At 47.5% G+C, this 19868-nt stretch overlaps 1 protein-coding gene across 1 annotated transcript in view; it reads right to left on the bottom strand.

Annotated features, from left to right (window-relative positions):
- Nucleotides 1–19388, bottom strand: part of rps17 (ribosomal protein S17) — a 28849-nt gene extending 9461 nt beyond the window's left edge. Inside the window, exon 1 of the mRNA XM_033014765.1 lies at nucleotides 19343–19388. The gene's annotated coding sequence lies outside the window, so the exon portion shown is untranslated. The remainder of the gene's footprint in view (nucleotides 1–19342) is intronic.
- Between the last annotated feature and the right edge of the window lie 480 nt (nucleotides 19389–19868).

Raw genomic sequence — 19868 nt, forward strand, 5'->3', positions numbered from 1 at the left:
CATGGGTTCGATCCTGACTGCGGGTGCTGTCTGTACAGAGTGCAGGGTGATTGCTGGTCGGTGTGGACTCGGTAGGCTGAAGTGCCCGTTTCCACACTATATGTCTAACTCTAAACTAATCTCCACATTCCTATCTCTCCCCAGAACCATTAGATCACCTGCCTTAAATATTTTTTAAATAGTCAGACTCGCTTGCACTGTCGTTGAGGAATGCAATTCCAAAAGGTTCTGGAATAAAGGCTGTAAACTCCATTTGGCCAGGTACATGGAGTAAAGGTTTAGAGGGATATTTGCTGGGTCCGTGCGATTTGGACTAGCTTGGATGGCATAGATGAATCGGGCCAAAGAGCCTGTTTTCCATACGCTATAACTTAAAAACAAAATGGGCCTCATTTCAGTTTAAATGAGCAACCCTCTTTAAACAGTGGCCCCATTCTAGATTCTGCTACATGAGGAAATATTCTCCCTACAGCCACGCTGGCAAGGTTATTGCTAATGAGACAATATAAAACCAAATGACCTCAAATAGAACATGTTACAGCTTGCGGATATCAATACACTTCATCCGGCTGTGAAATTGATACTTTGAAATCTGCAGAGCTGCACAGTGGAAGTATTGTCAAAGTATAGGAGAAAAATGACACTGACAATTAGCAAACTTTAATGATGACTGTACGCTGAGCTAGATTTAAACATCACGCATTAAAGCCATGGGTACAGTGGCCCGCATGCCCATTGCCAATTACGTAACATTAAGAAAGCCTTAATTTCAGCCTGCTCTGTTTCAAAAGAAATTCTCTTTCAGCTCGACTATTCTTTCTCCCATTGTCCAGTCCCTTCCCACTCAGATCCATGACACGGTAGCGCAGCGATAGAGTTGCTGCCTTACAGCGAATGCAGCACCGGAGACCCGGGTTCGATCCTGACAAAGGGTGCTGTCTATACGGAGTTTGTATGTTTCTCACTTCCCAAGTTCTCCCATGCCATTGATCCCACCTCACCGGTTGTGTATCCCTGGCATTGTTTTTAATTCAGAATTCAGCATCTGAACCATTTTTGTTTTAAAATGCAGCAATACTACTTTTCAGGTTATAATTTGTTATAATATTCGATTCCATGATTTTTTGTTTTAAAGTCCTCCAATAGATACATTCTCTTCAAAAAGCAGCAACTACTTGCAAACAAGCTTACTGTCCAACTGCTGTGTGACAACTCACACTAGAAGCCCACTGCTTCAAGCTTACCATCTCCTTCCTGGAAAGTGGCTATTGTTTTTATTGGGAACCACTCCTGAGGTTGCAGGAAATGAGCGCAGGCTTTGTTTAACCCAGGAAAGTGAACACAGTCAATGGGAAATTTGCAGGGTGGGTGGAGAGCAACTAAAATAAATATTTATATATTTTTCCGTATTCAATAAGAGCTTCTGTATTCACTCCAGAGATTTGAAATTAATCCAAACAAGAACTAAAGGGCGAGACGCATGAAACTGCAGATGCTGGAAGCTTGAGCAAAAACAGTGTGCTGGAGGAACTCAGCAGGTCAGGCAACATCTGGGGAGGGAAATGGGCAGATAACGTTTCAGTTCAGGACATTTCTTCAGACTCTGCCTAAACTCTCTCCAGAACATCACCTACCCATTCCCGAGGTTAATTCCCGGGATGGCAGGACTATCATATGTTGATAGAATGGAGCGGCTGGGCTTATACACTCTGGAATTTAAAAGGATGAGAGGGAATCTTATTGAAACATATATAAGATTATTAAGGGTTTGGACACGCTAGAGGCAGGAATCATGCTTTCGATGTTGGGGGAGTCCAGAACCAGGGCCCACAGTTTAAGAATAAGGGGTAAGCCATTTAGAACGGAGATGAGGAAAAACTTTTTCACACAGAGGGTTGCGAATCTGTGGAATTCTCTGCCTCAGAAGGCAGTGGAGCCCAATTCTCTGGCTGCTTTAACGAGAGAGTTGGATAGAGTTCTTAAAGATAGCAGAGTCAGGGGATATGGGGAGAAGGCAGGAACGGGGTACTGATTGTGGATGATCAGCCATGATCACAGTGAATGGCGGTGCTGGCTCGAAAGGCCGAATGGCCTACACCTATTGTCCACAGATGCGGCCTGACTCGCTGAGTGACTCCAGCACTTGGTGTTTTGCTTAAGTACTTCAGTGCACTGCAGAGATAACTGCATTATCAGGGATCAGTCTTTAACCTGACAGGACGCAACATGACCACACGAATACTTGCGTCATACAATGACAGTGAAACTGTTGACTAATCCCACTCCATTAATAGGCAAGAACAAGGTTTCATGTGAAGAAAATCCCAGTGATGCATGGCTTCCTGAAGCAAAAAGTACAAAAGATTATCAGGTCCTTCCAAACACTGCACATCACATGATGTCTCAAATTACTCTGGACCCATGCACCAACATTCGGGAAATGATCAGTATCCAGGGTTGAATTTCCAAATGCTCTTAGAAGAGCATGTGCGTCCTGGCTACAACAAACATTAACAGGACACTTACTACTGGATCCTGCCTTTTCTTGTGCATTAGAGAGCTCGATTTTACTTATTTCCATCTATGCTTGTAAAAATGAAGACCCACTCTTCAGACAATGCTAACACATCAGCTTCAATACCGATTTACGCATTAAGCAATTCATCAGGCAAACCCGTGGTTTCCACAGTGATAACATGAATACGAATTAAATGTGTTTAATTGTCATAAGTGCTGATAGCAGAACAATGAAATTCTTACTTGCTGCAGCTTAACGGGTAAACTAATGTAATAACACAGATAAATATACAATAATCAATAATGAAGTCAATTAATAATTCGTTTTGCCAGGTAAACAGATTTCAGGCCAGAGTTATGGGCAGACATATCAGCAATATCTCAGATAGCATTTGATAATTTCATAATTAACAGTGGGTTACTTTATGCTATGGGAGGCTGTTCCGCAGTGAATTGCAGATGCTGGTATATACAACGAAGATAAACACAAAGTGCTGGAGTAACTCAGCGGGTCAGGTAGATTCTCTGGAGAAAAAAGATGGGTGACCTCAGAAGAAGGGTCCCGACCCAAAACGTCACCCATCCTTTTTATCCAGAGTTGCTTCCTCACTCACTAAGTTACTCCAGCACTATGTGTCTCTCTTCTGTGGTAGGATGGAATTGTGCAAGGGTCCAACATGAAGTGCATGATTAAGTGAGCACAATCCTGCCCAGTGTTCTAGCCCACGGTACAGTTTAAGGGCAACAGGAAAATCCAATGATTTTAATTGTTTCTAACAAAGGTATATTTTCCTCTCCAGTTAATCCAAGACATTTTAATCTTTCAGGACTTTATAAATATATGCAATGTTTTAACATTAAACATTCCAGAAGCTGTAAACTCAGGTACAGAATGAACTAAGCAAATAATCACCCGGACAGGTAATTATTCCCTCCCACCCCACATGCCACAATATTTGAGCTACTATTCATGGTTTATTTCTAATCTTTAATTTTGTTTCAAAGAATCTAAACCTTTGAATAGTCCTCAAGAATACATCAAGTATTTTGTCAGTAAAAGCTACTTGCCAAATCAGAACTTGATCAAACTGAATGGCAATATATTGAACGATACACGAGCATCAAAAAACAACCAAACAACGGACATTTTAAACAAAAACAAAATGCCAGGAAGACTCAGCTGGCCAGAGTGCAAAAACTTTGCAGGAAAAACAAAAAGTTACTTGTTAGTTGAACGTTGCATCAATTAACACTGCAACTTCCTGGGGTAGAAACCGAGAAAGAAAAAGCAATACAACTATTTAATTGTAACTAACTTGAGATAAACACTGCCAATAAATTTAGATGAACTGCAAAGGTGTCTGTACAAAATTGAATCTTCTGGATCTGCCCGGGCAATTACAGGTACTGCCATCCCCACCATCGAAGGGATCTACAGGAAATACCGCCTCAAAAAGGCAGCCACTATCCACGACCCACATTACCTTGGCTCTCATCTCGCTGCTACCATCGGGAAGAAGGTGCAGGAGCCCGAAAACGGTGATCACCATTTCCAAGAACATTGAACAAGAACAGAAGGAACTGCAGATGCTGGTTTACACCAAAGATAGACAGACACAAAAAGCTGGAGTAACTCAGACCGAAATGTCACCCATTCCTGCTTTCCAGAGCTGCTGACTGTCCCGCTGAGTTACTCCAGCTTTTTGTGTTTATCTTCAGTTTGAAGAACAGCTTCTTCCCAGCACCCATCAGGCTCTTGAACACAGCACAAGACTAACAACAGCAACTATGATTTGTGTTCAAAAGGGAACTGCAGATGCTGGAATATCGAAGGTACACAAAATTGCTGGAGGAACTCAGCGGGTGCAGCAGCATCTATGGAGCGAAGGAAATAGGCGACGTTTCGGGCCGAAACCGGTTTCGGCCCGAAACGTCGCCTATTTCCTTCGCTCCATAGATGCTGCTGCACCCGCTGAGTTCCTCCAGCAATTTTGTGTACCAGCAACTATGATTTTCTACCGACTGTGTCTTTAGTTGCACTACGCATTATTATGACTACCTGGTATTACTGATATTAATTTATTGTATTATATATTACCTGTATATTATTACATTTACAGGCCTGTTAAGCTGCAGCAAGAATGCCATTATTGCGTTGTCTGAACACTTGACAATTAAACATTCATGACCCTTAAATCCCATAAGAGGTTAAGGGGTGATGGTATCAGGCTACAGATGAGTATTCTCAGTGAATACAGAATAGGCTCAAGAGGCTGAATGGCCTTTTCACAATCCTACTGTGCAAAAGTAAACCACTCCTAAATGATTACCAAGGTCAAATATGGCTTCGGGCGCAATTAAACCCACAAATTATTCATGACTTTAAACCACAATTATCCTATTTAATTGCCTGTAAATTACTCAATAGAATGGCAAGTACACCTTCGGATGCATCATGTTTTGAAGATGACTGTACTGCGATACAACTAACCAGTTGTGGAATTTGCAAAACACTTCCTCCTGCACAAGCAGTCAGTGTGTGTTTCAGAAACAACATTTCCAAAAAACATTCCCTGCCTGATATCGAGTTAAGATACAAGAAAGGTCAAGCCAGGCCTTCCAGAGCTGATAGCAATCCAGAACAAAAATATCCAACTGCAACAGAAACACACTAGCCAACTTTTCTGTGTAGTTACATTGCTTCCAAACAAACAAAAACTGTGACGGCAGTTTATCCCACCCTGTTATTACAGACTGTTGGCTTTAAACAGGTGCAGAACACAAAGTGCTGAAGGAATTCAGTGGGTCAGGCAGCATCTGTGGAGGGAATGGACAGACCATATTTCGGGTCAGGAGCCTTCTCAAGATAGATGGGCGTAGAGCAGATATATCCTGCAGAAAGCGAGACAGGGAAAGCACTGGCTTTAAACAAGTCCTGACCTATAACACTAGACGAGTCAGAACAAGAGACAAGTCTTCTTAACTCCCAAGAAACAAGTCTTCTTAACTCCCAAGAAAATTTGCAAAAAGAGCAGTTTATTCATTTTGGACTGCCATCGGAACCTTGCATCAAGGTCACTGATGTTACAATGAGTGTAGACTCAAAAAGCTGGAGTCATTCAGTGGGACAGGCAGCATCGCTGGAGAGAAGGAATGGGTGACGTTTCTGGTCGAGACCCCCACTACCTCCCATATTTTCTCAGCCACACAAACAACATACCACATCGTACTCCAGGATTGTCTAGCTGTGAATTGGTTTACAATTCCTTGTGGACTTAGATGCCCTCAGACCAGAACAAGATGGATGTAATGAAGAATACACCTTTTACAGAAATAGTCACTCTCTGCGGCACATACTCATAAAATAACCCAATGTGTAACAAGCAAAAAAAAGCAGTTGGCTCACTTCAGGATGAACACGTTTCAAAAGATGCAAATATTTGCACTTTAAAAACTAAAATCTTCGAGGATAGCTGACAGCACAGTAATTTTAAAATTATTTATTTATAGTTTATAGAAAACTCTTAAAATACACCTAATCAAAAATTGAGATATTTTAATAATATTACAAATCTTAAACTATGAAAATACATACAGTAGTTAAAATATATATCTAAGAAACTTTAAAGATCTGAATTATCATAACCTTGAGGCTTACATGAGATTTGAAAAATAGCTGTGCTTTAAAGTATTAAAGCTCCTATGGAATGGTTTTTTTTGGATCATTTTGTTGAAGATCACAGAATGTACGGCAAAATATGAAACTGCAGCTTTACCGTAACACTGAAGTAGTATTGATCAACATGTTAGTGGCGCAGTAGTCATATTACAGTCTGGCAAAGACAGTTCTATTGCATTCATGGAAGAGGAGTTTTCAACATTTGTATCACAAGGAACAAACAGGCAATGAGACCAAACTACGAAAAACCATTGTCCACAGATATGATTTGAGGGCAAAATTATTACTGATAGAAAGAATAAAAAAATTCATTACTACCACTCATTCACACAAGGACAGAACATTGTCATACTTTCAGGTAATACTTTAAAATGATGAATCTCCTAGAGCTAATCACTAGCCAATAAAACTATTATCAACATTCAAACAAATGTGTATCCCAATCTGCAGCGCCAATGGAAGTCACACTCAGTCTTTGATTCTTTAATGTCTAACAGTAACTTAGGACATGCGGGTGAAAATTATGAACACCAAGAACAAACTTTGTTGGCCCAAATGACAACTACGACACTACAACACACCTGTCTGCAGCAACATCATACTTCAAGAATCAAGAGAGAATGAGTCAAGAGTGTTTTCTATTGTGGTATGTCCCAGACTTAACAATGAAATTCTTCCTTGCAGCAGCATAACATATATATATATACATATAATCACAAAAAGCTGGAGTAACTCAGCGGGTCAGGCAGCATCCATGGGGAAAAGGAATAGGCGATGTTTCGGGTCGAGACCTTTCTTCAGACTGAAAGTCAGGAAAGAGTCTCGACCCGAAATGTCACCTATTCATTTTCTCCAGAGATGCTGTCTGACCTGCTGAGTGACTCCAGCTTTTTGTGTCAATATTCGGTTTAAACCAGCATCTCTGCATGCATACATATACACACACATATATACATACATATTTATAAACACACACACACATATGTACACATACATAAAGATAAACAATAGTGCAAAAAGACAAAACTAATGCCCCCAAATCGATGTAATTCAGAGCTTATTTAAAGGTTGTCGTGTTTAATAGCCTGATGCCTTAAGACCCAAATTACAACCCTAGAACGTAGGAAGAACATAACATTCAAACATCGTCAGTCACGCAAGTCCCTTACTCACTGATGATTCCTCCAGAGCCACAACATGTCACAAACAAGGACGAATAACAGAGAACATGCAGAAACAGGGAACTGTTCGGTCACAGTTCTACGCAGAACGAAATTATGTGTTACGGGGAGGGGGAAGCAAATTGAACCAGGCGAAAAACATGTCTCCCACAGGGGCTCTTCCAAAAATAAAGGGCATTTAAAGTGACGACGTGAATTCGTTGTGGACAGAGGAAACAAAACAACTCGGGGTTTGTGTCAGTATTCTATGAACAAGTTGAATTCACGTTATTAGAAGTTTAACATTATTTCGAAGTTTGCAGGGACATTAATCGCTCTCACCGACTTCTAACAAAACAACTCAGGGTTAGTGTCAGAATCCCGTAACTTTTCTTCTCTAACAAATCAACAGGATTTGTGTCAGTATCCTACAAACACATTTATTACAAGATTAACATTATTTTGGAAGATTAGACTGACAATAATCGCTGTCACTAACTTCGAAGTAAACAACTCAGGTTTGTGTCAGAGTTGATAACACGTTATTAGAAGTTTAACATGAATTTAGAAGTTCAGAGTGACATTCATCGCTCAAACTAACTTCTCCCGGGGTGAGGGAGGGAAGGGGGGTGTGTGTGGACGGTGCTGCCCAGGCTTGGAGCACCTGAAGCCGGGGGTAGTTGCAGATGTCAGCCGGGGGCCGGAGCCGGGACCGCGGCTGTCCGGGGGCTTAGGGCCGGGGGTAGCTGTGGGTGTCAGCCGGGGGATGGAGCATGGGACCAGGGGTAGTTGGAGATGTCAGGCCGGGGACAAGAGCTGGAGAAGCCCACCCGTCCCGCCGCTAGCTCGCTCGCTCGCTCGCTCACCTGGCCCAGGTAGATGAAGCCGTGTTGCCGGGCGAGCCGCTCCGCCTGCTGCCTCCCGCCCGCCACCTGCACGGCCCAGGTGTTGGTGTAGACGCTCGGCCCACCGCCCGCCGCCACCGCCGCCAGCAGCGCCCACAGCCACACGGCGGCCCCGGCCCCGGCTGCCTGCTCCATAGCTGGCTGCCCGGCCGTCGGTCGATCGCTCTGCCTCTCGCTCACCCTCCCTTCACACGCCGCCTCAGCGCCGGCTGTCCATGGCGCCGCTCGGGCCACGCTCTCCCCCCCTCCCCGCCGCCATGACCCGCCCCCGGCCCGGCCCGGCCCACCCCAGCCCCGCCCCTCCCCCCCTCCACCGGGCCCGCCGGAAGCGCGTCAGCCACACACAGCGCGAGAAGCCGGCCTGGCCCCGCCCCCACCCCGCCTGGCACCGCCCACCCGGATAAAACCACGCCCACCCGATCTGCCTCGTGACCAAAGACCATAGACCACGGGCCAATCCCCGCCCCCCACACAGCCTGGCACCGCCCACACGGATAAAACCACGCCCCCCAAGAGCACTGCCATGTGACCACGTGACCACGTGACCATGGGCCAAGCCCCGTCCCCCACCACTAGGCCCCGCCCAACGGGCCATGACCCCGCCCCCCAACGCCAGGCCCCGCCCCCTCACCGCCTGGCACCGCCCACACTAATAAAACCACGCCCCTAGAGCACTGCCATGTGACCAAAGCTCTATAATCTTTGCATGTGACCACGGGCCAAGCCCCCACATGACCCGCCCCCACAGCGAGGCCCCGCCCAACGGGGCATGACCCCGCCCCCCACAGTCTGGCACCGCCCACACGAATAAAACCACGCCCCTATAGCACTGGCATGTGACCACGGGCCAAGCCCCCACATGACCCGCCCCCACAGCTAGGCCCCGCCCAACGGAGCATGACCCCGCCCCCCAACGCTAGGTCCCGCCCCCCCACAGCCTGGTACCGCCCACACGAATAAAACCACGCCCATCCGCCTGGCCACGCCCCTAGAGCACTGCCATGTGACCACGGGCCAAGCCCCCACATGACCCGCCCCCACAGCTAGGCCCCGCCCAACGGGGCATGACCCCGCCCCCCCACAGCTAGGCCCCGCCCCCCAACAGCTACTAGGCCACGTGACCATGGACCAAACCCCGCCCCAAAGGGACTATAAGGCTCCGCCCAATGGTGCTGGCCCCACCCCCACAGCAATGCCCACGTGACCTTAAGCCGAGCCCCCCCTCCTGTACAGCCCCACCCCCACAGTGGAATGACCCCGCCCTGACCCCGAGGGTCCAGGCCCAGTGTCAGGGGAGGTGGCAAACTAGAGGGGTACGAAAAGGTGTAGAGAACAAATTGTCTGAACAGAACAAATCCAAACCGGCATCACTGACCAAGGAAAGGTGGAGCCCACAATGGTCCATTGTTGGCTGTGGGGTAGGTGACAATGAGTTACATAGAAAATAGTTGCAGGAGTAGGCCATTCGGCCCTTCGAGCCAGCACCGCCATTCTATACGATCATGGCTGATCATCCAAAATCAGTACCCTGTTCCTGCTTTCTCCCCATAACCTTTGATTCTGTTAGCCTGAAGAGATCATTCTAACTCTCTCTTAAAATCATCCAGTGAATTGGCCTCCACTGCCTTCTGTGGCAGAGAATTCCACAGATTCACAACTCTTAGTGTGAAGAAAGTTTTTCCTCATCTGAGTCCTAGATGGCCTACCCCTCCCTTATTCTTAAACTGCGACCCCTGGTTCTGGAATCCCCAACATCAGGACGTTTTCCCCGCATCTAGCAGTGAAACTCAGTTATACAGACAGTGAAACTTAACAGGACAACAGTGAAACTAGTACGACGACTGGAGTGGGGGGGATGGAGAGAGAGGGGATGTAAGGGCTAGTTGAAGTTAGAGAAATCAATGTTCATACTGCTGGGGTGTAAGCTGCCCAAGCGAAATTTGAGGTGCTGTTCCTCCAATTTGCGCTGGGCGTCATTCTGACAGTGGAGGAGGCCCAGGATAGAAATGTCGGTGTGGGAATGGGAGGGGGAGTTAAAGTGTTTAGCAACCAGCAGATCAGGTGGGTTTAGGCAGACTGAGCGGAGGTGTACAGCGAAACGATCGCCGAGCCTGCGCTTGGTCTCGCCGATATATAGGATTCCACACCTGGAACAGTGGATACAGTAGATGAGTTTGGAGGAGGTGCAGGTGAACCTCTGCCGCACCTGAAAGGACTGTCGGGGTCCCTGGACAGGGTTGAGGGGGGAGGTTTTGGGACAGGTGTTGCATCTCCTGCGCTTGAAGCCAACCTCACCTCTCCTGACCGGGTCCCCGCCCCCGGACTTCACCCCGCCCCCTCTGTACCCTCTTGGCCTTGACCTCACCTGCTCGCCCCCTCCTCCCCAGCTCTCTTACACCCTCCCCCCCTCCTACCCACTCCCACCCACTCCATGCTTTCAGTCTGAAGAAGGGTCCAGACCTGAAACGTCACCTATCCTTTTTCTCCCGAGATGCTGCCTCACCCACTGTGTTACACCAGCATATTGTGTCTATCTTAACTTAAACTAACTCCACATCTAACAGCTCACATTTACTGTAATGCCTGAAGACTTGTCTACCCTGGAAAGGCAAATAACAAAGAAAATGCAAATTGGAGGAACAGCATCTCATATTTCGCTTGGGCGCTTACATCCCAGTGGGATGAATGTTGATTTCTCCAACTTCAAGTAACCTCAGCATTCCTTCTCTTTCCATCCGGCCTGCACCGGATGTTTATGTGAATTGTGTTGGCGTGTGTCTTGGTTCTTTTCTTGTATGGCTGCAGAAACCCAATTTCGTTTGAACCTCATGTGAGGTTCAAATGACAAATAAAAGGTATTGTATTGTAGGTATTGTATTGTACCAGCTTCTTGTTCTCACCTAGCAAACAGCTCACAATCGCCTGTTTCCTTTATCATTTCTTGCATGTCATTCATTCTTTTGTTCCATATCTCTCTACTTCACCATCTATATCACTCGTTTCCCTTTGCCCTGACTCTCAGTCCGAATAAGGATCTCGACCCGAAACGTCACCCATTCCTTCTCTCCAGAGATGCAGGTGATTTGCAGGCTGGGGGAATTCCACAGCTCAGGACTGCTGAAGGCTCTCTCACATTGTGATAGGGTCAATAATACCGTGGAGGACTGGCACAGTGGTAGAGAGCCCAGAGACCGGGTTTGATCCTAACCACGGGTGCTGTCTATACAGAGTTTGTATGTTCTCACCATGACCGCATGGGTGGTCTCTGGTTGCTCCAGATTCTTTGCACACTCCAAAGACGTACAGGTGTGTAGGGAATTGGCTTTGGTAAAAATTGTAAAATTGTCCCTAGTGTGTGTAGGATAATAATAATAATAATGGATGGGATTTATATAGCGCCTTATTCATTCATTCACTCCTCAGTCACACTCGGTGGTGGTAAGCTACTTCTGTAGCCACAGCTGCCCTGGGGCAGACTGACGGAAGCGTGGCTGCCATTCTGCGCCTACGGCCCCTCCGACCACCACCAATCACTCACAGACATTCACACACAGGCAAAGGTGGGTGAAGTGTCTTGCCCAAGGACACAACGACAGTATGCACTCCAAGCGGGATTCGAACCGGCTACCTTCCGGTCGCCAGCCGAACACTTAGCCCATTGTGCCATCTGTCGTCCCACCTAAAGATGGGACGACAGTGTTAGTGTCACTAACAGGATAGTGTTAGTGTACGGGGTGATCGCTGGTCGGTGTGGACTCGGTGGGCCGAAGGGTCTGTTTCCACGCTGTATCTCCAAAAGTAAATAAAAGAGTAAACATGGGTAGACAAAAATGCTGGAGAAACTCAGCGGGTGAGGCAGCATCTGTGGAGCGGAGGGAATAGGCGACGTTTCGGGTCGAGACCCTTCTTCAGACACGGTGTGACTTATAACAGAAAGTTGTTCCATTATTTGCCTCTCGTTGAGAATTTTACACGGAATGAAAATAAAGAGCTTCGGTGGTCCAACGTTCGAGGCTACAGGAAGCTGTGGAAGGGGAGGGGGCTTTGCGGGAGCCACATATCGTGACAAGGGTAAACCTCAGAGCAGAGGGCTTTGACCGAGAATGCGAACAGGAAGCCAAATTGGGGCAGCCCTCCAGCCCACATTCAGCAAGCTGACTCGTGCAATCTCCAGACACGGGCGCCTCTGACAAAGTGCGGAGTCATGCATTTTGGTCGTCGGAGTAAAGGCATAGACTATTTTATAAATGGGGAGAGAATACAGAAATCGGAGGTGCAAAGGGACTTGGGAGAGCTGGTGCAGGATTCCCAAAAAGTTAATTTGCGAGTCGAATCGGTAGTAAGGAAGGCAAAGGACATTTATTTCAAGAGGGATATAATATAGAAGAACAGGGATGTAATGCTGAGGCTCTATAAGGTGCTGATCAGACCGCGTTTGGAGTATTGTGAGGCAACAGTGGAGATGCACGCTCTGCCAGATGCAAGGTACCAGATTGAGGATGGGTGCAGTCATGGTGCCAGGCTCAGCCTGGTAAGTGTAGGAAGGAACTTCAGATGCTGGTTTAAACCGTAGACAGAAAATGCTGGTGTAACTCAGCGGGTCAGACAACATCTCTGGATAGAATGGATGGGTGACGTTTCAGGTCGAGACCCTTCTTCAGTCTGATCAAGTGTCAGGGGTTATGGGGAGAAGGCAGGAGAACGTGGTTAGGAGAGATAGATAGAAACATAGAAACATAGAAAATAGGTGCAGGCCCTTCGAGCCTGCAACGCCATTCAATATGATCATGGCTGATCATCCAACTCAGTATCCTGTACCTGCCTTCTCTCCATACCCCCTGATCCCTTTAGCCACAATGGCCACATCTAACTCCCTCTTAAATATAGCCAATGAACTGGCCTCAACTACCTTCTGTGGCAGAGAGTTCCAGAGATTCGCCACTCTCTGTGTGAAAATGTTTTTCTCATCTCGGTCCTAAAGGATTTCCCCTTTATCCTTAAACTGTGACCCCTTGTCCTGGACTTCCCCAACATCGGGAACAATCTTCCTGCATCTAGCCTGTCCAACCCCTTAAGAATTTTGTAAGATCGACCATGATTGAATGGCGGAGTAGATTTGATGGGCCGAACGGCCAAATTCTGCTCCTATGACATTGCAGTAGAACCTGCCTGCTCCCAGCTGTGGGACAGTCCAGATGTGCGGCCAGATGACGCACGTTTCTCCGTGTCCCCAGTCCAGATGTGGGAACGCCGTGCCGTGGATCTCACGGAACATTCCGGGTTCCCGCAGCCCGACCCACCTCCTCACGGGTTTACAGCAGTAGAGAAGTGGGATCTTTTTTCCTCGTTGCCTCCGCTCAGTCCGCCCAGTCCTACATGGTCTCCATGTTGCCAAACACTTTAACTCCCATTCCCACACTGATCTTTCTGTCCTGGGCCTCCTCCACTCTCAGACTGAGGCCCAATGCAAATTGGAGGAGCAGCACCTCATATTTTGCTTGGGCAGATTACACCCCAGCGGTATGAATATTGACCTCTAACTTCAAGTAACCCTTGCTTTCCCTCTCTCTCCATCCCTCCCCCATCCCAGTTCTCCAACCAGTCTGACTGTCCTAATACAATTTTTACTTTGTATGCTTTGTTATCAGCAACCCCTAGCTAACAATGATCCAATAGACAATAGAAAATAGACAATAGGTGCGGGAGTTGGCCATTCGGCCCCTTCGAGCCAGCACCACCATTCAATATGATCATGGCTGATCATCCCCAATCAGTCCCCGTTCCTGCCTTCTCGCCATATCCCCTGACCCCTGACTCCACTATCTTTAAGAGCCCTATCTAACTCTCTCTTGAAAGTACCCAGAGAATTGGCCTCCACTGCCTTCCGAGGCAGAGAATTCCACAGATTCACAACCAAAGTTTTTCATCATCTCTGTTCTAAATGGCTTACCCCTTATTCTTAAACTGTGGCCCCTGGTTCTCGACTCCCTCAACATCGGGAACATGTTTCCTGCCTCTAGTGTGTCCAAACCCTTAATATTCTTATACATTTAGATTATAAGATTATTCTTATTCTTATTCTTATTCTTATTCTTATTCTTATTCTTATTCTTATTCTTATTATTATTATTATTATTATTATTATTATTATTATTATTATTATCCATTCCACATTTTCCTTGACCTTCGTTCCCCTTTTTCACACCTTGCTCTTCCATATCTCTCATTTCCCTCTCCCCTGGCTCTCAGTCTGAAGAAGGGTCTCGACCTGAAATGTCACCCATTCCTTCTCTCCGGAGATGCTGCCTGACCCGCTGAGTTCCTCCAGCACTTAGTGTCTATCAACACCTACTACCAACACACACTCATGAGTTACACCGTGCTAAACTCCCATGAAGTATTTCTTCAACAATTATTTATGTAAATCATAACTCCATTTGTGCCAACATTAAACAATGGAAGAACATGAATTGTAATGAAAATACTGGGGTTTTCCATATATTTGCATTTTTTAATAAATAAAAATATGTATGAATAAAACATTATGAATTCTCCATAATATATTGCTACAGATGATTAAAAAAACATTGTTCCATCATAAAGTATTATGTAAATGTACACAAGCAATGTGCAAATTATTATTTACCTGAGGTAAATTACTATTTACATAATATTTAAATCATAATAAAATATTTTATTTAAATTATTTCACAACAAAATATCTGCTTTCATAATGCAGGCTCCAGGAACTGCAGATGCTGGAAGCTTGAGTAAGACACAAAGTGCTGGAGGAACTCAACGGGTCAGGCAGCATCTTTTGTTTGCAGCAGGCTGTGGAGGCCAAGTCAGTGGATATTTTTAAGGCAGAGATGTATACTGTGGATTCTTAATTAGCACGAGTGCCAGAGGTTATGGGGAGAAGGCAGGAGAATGGGGTTTGGAGGGAGAGATAGTTCAGCCATGATTGAATGGCGGAGTAGGTTTGATGGGCCGAATGGCCTAATTCTACTTTATCCTTTATGACTAGCTCTACTTGCCTGTATTTGGCCCATACCCATCTCCCACCGGATCACCTACAAAATCCTGGTCCTCACCTACAAAGCCCTCCCCATATCTCACTGACCTCCTCTCCCCCTACCAACCCTCACGGTCCCTCAGATCCACATCAACCGGTCTCCTCTCCATCCACAAGTCCAACCTCCGCAGTTTTGGGGACAGAGCCTTCTCCAGGGCAGCTCCCAGGCTCTGGAACTCCCTCCCCCAACTGATCCGCAATTCCGTGTCCCTCACCATCTTCCAGTCCCGCCTCAAGACCCATCTCTTCACCTCTGCCTATCCTTAGCCCCACGTCCCCCTCCCTTTTCATCTGTGCTTGAATTGCCTCATATTGTGTTTTGAATTGAATTCTGTCTTTAATTTGTGTACTAGTCATGTCTCTACTATTTATTTCATTCCGCTTACATGTTTTTCCTCTACTTGCTAACTTTTTGTAAGGTGTCCTTGAGACTCTTGAAAGGCGCCCATAAATAAAATTTATTATTATTATTATTATTAAACCCATGCTGTCCATGTACCTGTCCAAATGTTTCTTCAACGTTATGATAGAAGTTGCCTCAACTACCTCCTCCAGCAGCACCGGGGCACCCGGAGAAAACTGGTGGTCTCATTGAGAGCGTGCAAACTCCACACAGACAGCACCCGAGGTCAGGATCTCTGACTCTGTGAGGCTGCAGCTCTGCCTGGCGCCTGATGGGGAGGGTTGGGGGATCTTGAGAAGGGATCGTTGAACAATTCGAAGCATAGTCTATGTTTAGTTTAGTTTTGAGATACATCACGGAAACAGGCCCTTCGGCCCACCCAGTCCACACGGACCAGCGATCCCCGTACACTAGCACTATCCTATACACAGTAGGGACAAGTTACAATCTTTACCAAAGCCAATTAACCTACAAACCTGCATGCACGTCTTTGGAGTGTAGGAGGAAACCTGAGCACCCGGAGAAAACCCACGAGGTCACAGTGAGGACGTACAAACTCCGTCCAGACAGCACCCGTGGTTAGGATCAAACCCGGGTCTCCGGCGCTGTGAGGCAGCAATTCTACACGAACAATTGGAAGCATGGTCTGTGTGTGGGACAAACCCACATAAACTGACTGTGGTGTGGAGACACAAGAGGCTGCAGATGTTGCAATCCTGAGGGAAACCTTCCTGGGGCCACAGTTTAAGAATAAGGGGTAGGCCATTTGGGACTGAGATGAGGAAAAACATTTTCACCCAGAGAGTTGTGAATCTGTGGAATTCTCTGCCACAGAAGGCAGTGGAGGCCGATTCACTGGATGTTTTCAAGACAGAGTTAGATTTGGCTCAATGCTAATGGAATCAAGGGCTATGGCGGATAAAGCAGGAATGGGATACTGATGTTGAATGGTGGTGCTGGTTCGAAGGGCCAAATGGCCTACTCATGCACCTATTTGCTATGATTCTATGACATATTGAGAGGTGGAGGTACCCAGCGGTTCGGGCAGCATCCAGAGAGGCGTGATCTCACATTGGGGACTCTTCTTCCCCATCCACCACCTCCACTGATGCTTACTGATGCTTTCAAGAGAGAGCTAGATAGGGCTCTTAAAAATAGCGGAGTCAGTGGATATGGGGAGAAGGCAGGAACGGGGTACTGATTGGGGATGATCAGCCATGATCACATTGACACCCCCCCCCTCCCCCTCCACATTCCCCGGGGCCACATAGCGTGCTTGCGGCAGGTCTATCACCGTAGGCAGTGGCTGAGAAAACACGCTGTGGTCAGCGAACCTTCCCGGAACAGTCTAGAATACGGGCTGTCACCCAACTTCCTTCCCCGCCGGTTTCCTCCACGGCGAGAATTCACTCTGTCGGGTTTTACTGCAAGGTGAGGCTGGATTTCCCCCACGTTACTGAGCGATAGATCATTGCTACCTGCCCCACACACGCTGTTCAACCCATAGTGTCATCACACACACACACACACACTAACACACAAACACACACACACACACACTAACACACAAACACACACAAACACACACACACACACACACCACACACACACACACACACACACACACACACACACACACACACACACACACACACACACACACACACACACACACACACACACACACACACCCACCCTCAATGGGGTACGGGTCTTGCACACTGGCCATAACTGGGGAAGGGTCCCACACACACACACTGACCCACACTAGAGGTAGGGTCCCACACACACACACTCTGACCATCACTGGGGAAGGGTCCCCCACACACATACACTGACCCACACTGGAGTACGCGTCTCGCACACACACACACTGACCCACACTAGGGGTAGGGTCCCACACACACACACACACATTGGCTCAGCTGGTTCGGCAGCATCTCTGTAGAAAGGGAAAAGGTGATGTTTTGGATCGAGACCCTTCTTCAACATTTTGTGTCTATCTCCAATTTGTTAACATTTGGTTCACGTCCCTCTGAACCCGTCCGAATCATAGATCTGTCCAACTATCTTTTAAACATTGTAATTTGTAGCAGCTTGTATACCTTCCTCAGGCAGCTCATTCCAGCCACGGACCACCCTCCGCGTGAACAAGTTGCCTCTGAGGTCACTCTTATATCTCTCCTCTTTCACCTTAAGCTTGGGATGTCAGGACTTTCCTGGGATGGCAGGACTTTCATATGAAGAAAGACTGGATAGACTTGGCTTGTACTCGCTAGAATTTAGGAGATTGAGGGGGGATCTTATAGAAACTTACAAAATACTTAAGGGGTTGGACAGGCTAGATGCAGCAAGATTGTTCCCGATGTTGGGGAAGTCCAGGACAAGGGGTCACAGCTTAAGGATAACGGGGAAATCCTTTAAGACCGAGATGAGAAAAACATTTTTCACACAGAGAGTGGTGAATCTCTGGAACTCTCTGCCACAGAGGGTAGTTGAGGCCAGTTCATTGGCTATATTTAAGAGGGAGTTAGATGTGGCCCTTGTGGCTAAAGGGATCAGGGGGTATGGAGAGAAGGCAGGGATGGGATACTGAGTTGGATGATCAGCCATGATCATATTGAATGGCGGTGCAGGCTCGAAGGGCCAAATGGCCTACTCCTGCACCTATTTTCTATGTATCGATCTATGTAAGCCTGTGCCTTCTAGTTGTGGAATCCTCTAATCTGGGGTGGAAGACAGCGGCTGTTCACTTTGGCCATGGCCCCCATGATCTTGACCACCACGCCTGGTGTGGGGCAGAGCCACAGGTTCCTGCAAGGTTCAGGGCAAAGTCCTGCCAGTGGTGGGATAGTTGTGTGCGTCTGATGAGGTGCTGGCGCATTGACGGAGCGACTGATGAAGGGGGGAGATGAAGGAGGGAGAGGGGCCACCGAGATCAAGTGGGGACCCGGCAGGAAGCCGTCACAAGAACGTCGGGGGCCCGCCCGAGAATGAAGGGGCCACCCAAACGGGTCTTTGAAACTTCACGTTTGTGATTTCCATCGCAAAAGGGAACTTTTATAGGGGGCGCTCCTCTGTGTGCAGCCATGTCAGCAGCGCGTCCGTTTTTTCAACTTTTTTTTATTTTTTAGTATGTTTTAAAGTGTGTATTTAATGTTCCTTTGTGTGTTTTGTGTGGGGGGTGGTGTGGGGGGGTAAGGGGGAAACCGCTTTGGTCGCCTCCTCCATGGAGAAGCGACCTTTTCCAGGTCGCCTCCCCCGTGGCCTAACATCAAGGATCGACGCGGCCTTTCCCGGAGACACGCCCGGGGCTTCAGCGGCGGGCGCAGCGTGGACTCTCGGCGTGGAGCGGGTGAGCCCTCGCTGGGGCTCGTTGGAGGGGAGCGCTCCGTTTCGCTGGCCCGGGGCAGCCGGCAGCCTGAAGTCGCAGCCTGAAGCCGCGGTCTGCAGAGCTCCAGCTGGTGCGGCGTCTACAGCCCGGGATCCCTCGTGGGGGACCCGGGGGAAGAAGAAGCCATCACTGCCGGCCCGCGGCCAACTTCTACCGCGGGTGCGGCATGGACTTACCATCACCCCTGGAGGGGAGCTTCGACCGCCGGCCCTGCAGTCTACGGTGCTTCTGGCTGCGGCGGGGACTTTAAATCTTGACCGCCGGCCTGCGGCCTACAACAACTTAAAGCCGCGGTCTCCGGTGAGGAAGAGCCGATCCTGGACTGACTCTGGACTCTGGTCCTGTACACGGGGGGGAAATGGAGGAGGACTGGCCAAATTTTTGTGCCTTCCACCACAGTGATGAATGCTGTGGTGGATGTTTGTGTTACATTTTGTGTGTTCTTTCTTATTGTACTGCTGCTGACAACCCAAATTTCCACCAACACTGGTTGTGTGGCAATAAATTATATCTATCTATCTATCTTTTGTAACTTTGTTGGTTCCTGGAAACCTGGCGACTCTTGTGTGCTGCCTGGGTAAGGCCTGGATAGAGTGGATGTGGAGAGGATGTTTCCACCAGTGGGAGTCCAGGACCAAAGGGCACAGCCTCAGAATTAAAGGACAATAGACAATAGACAATAGGTGCAGGAGTAGGCCATTCGGCCCTTCGAGCCAGCACCGCCATTCAATGTGA

The sequence above is a fragment of the Amblyraja radiata genome, chromosome X, assembly GCF_010909765.2.
Source record: "Amblyraja radiata isolate CabotCenter1 chromosome X, sAmbRad1.1.pri, whole genome shotgun sequence".
Classification (NCBI taxonomy): Eukaryota; Metazoa; Chordata; class Chondrichthyes; order Rajiformes; family Rajidae; genus Amblyraja; species Amblyraja radiata.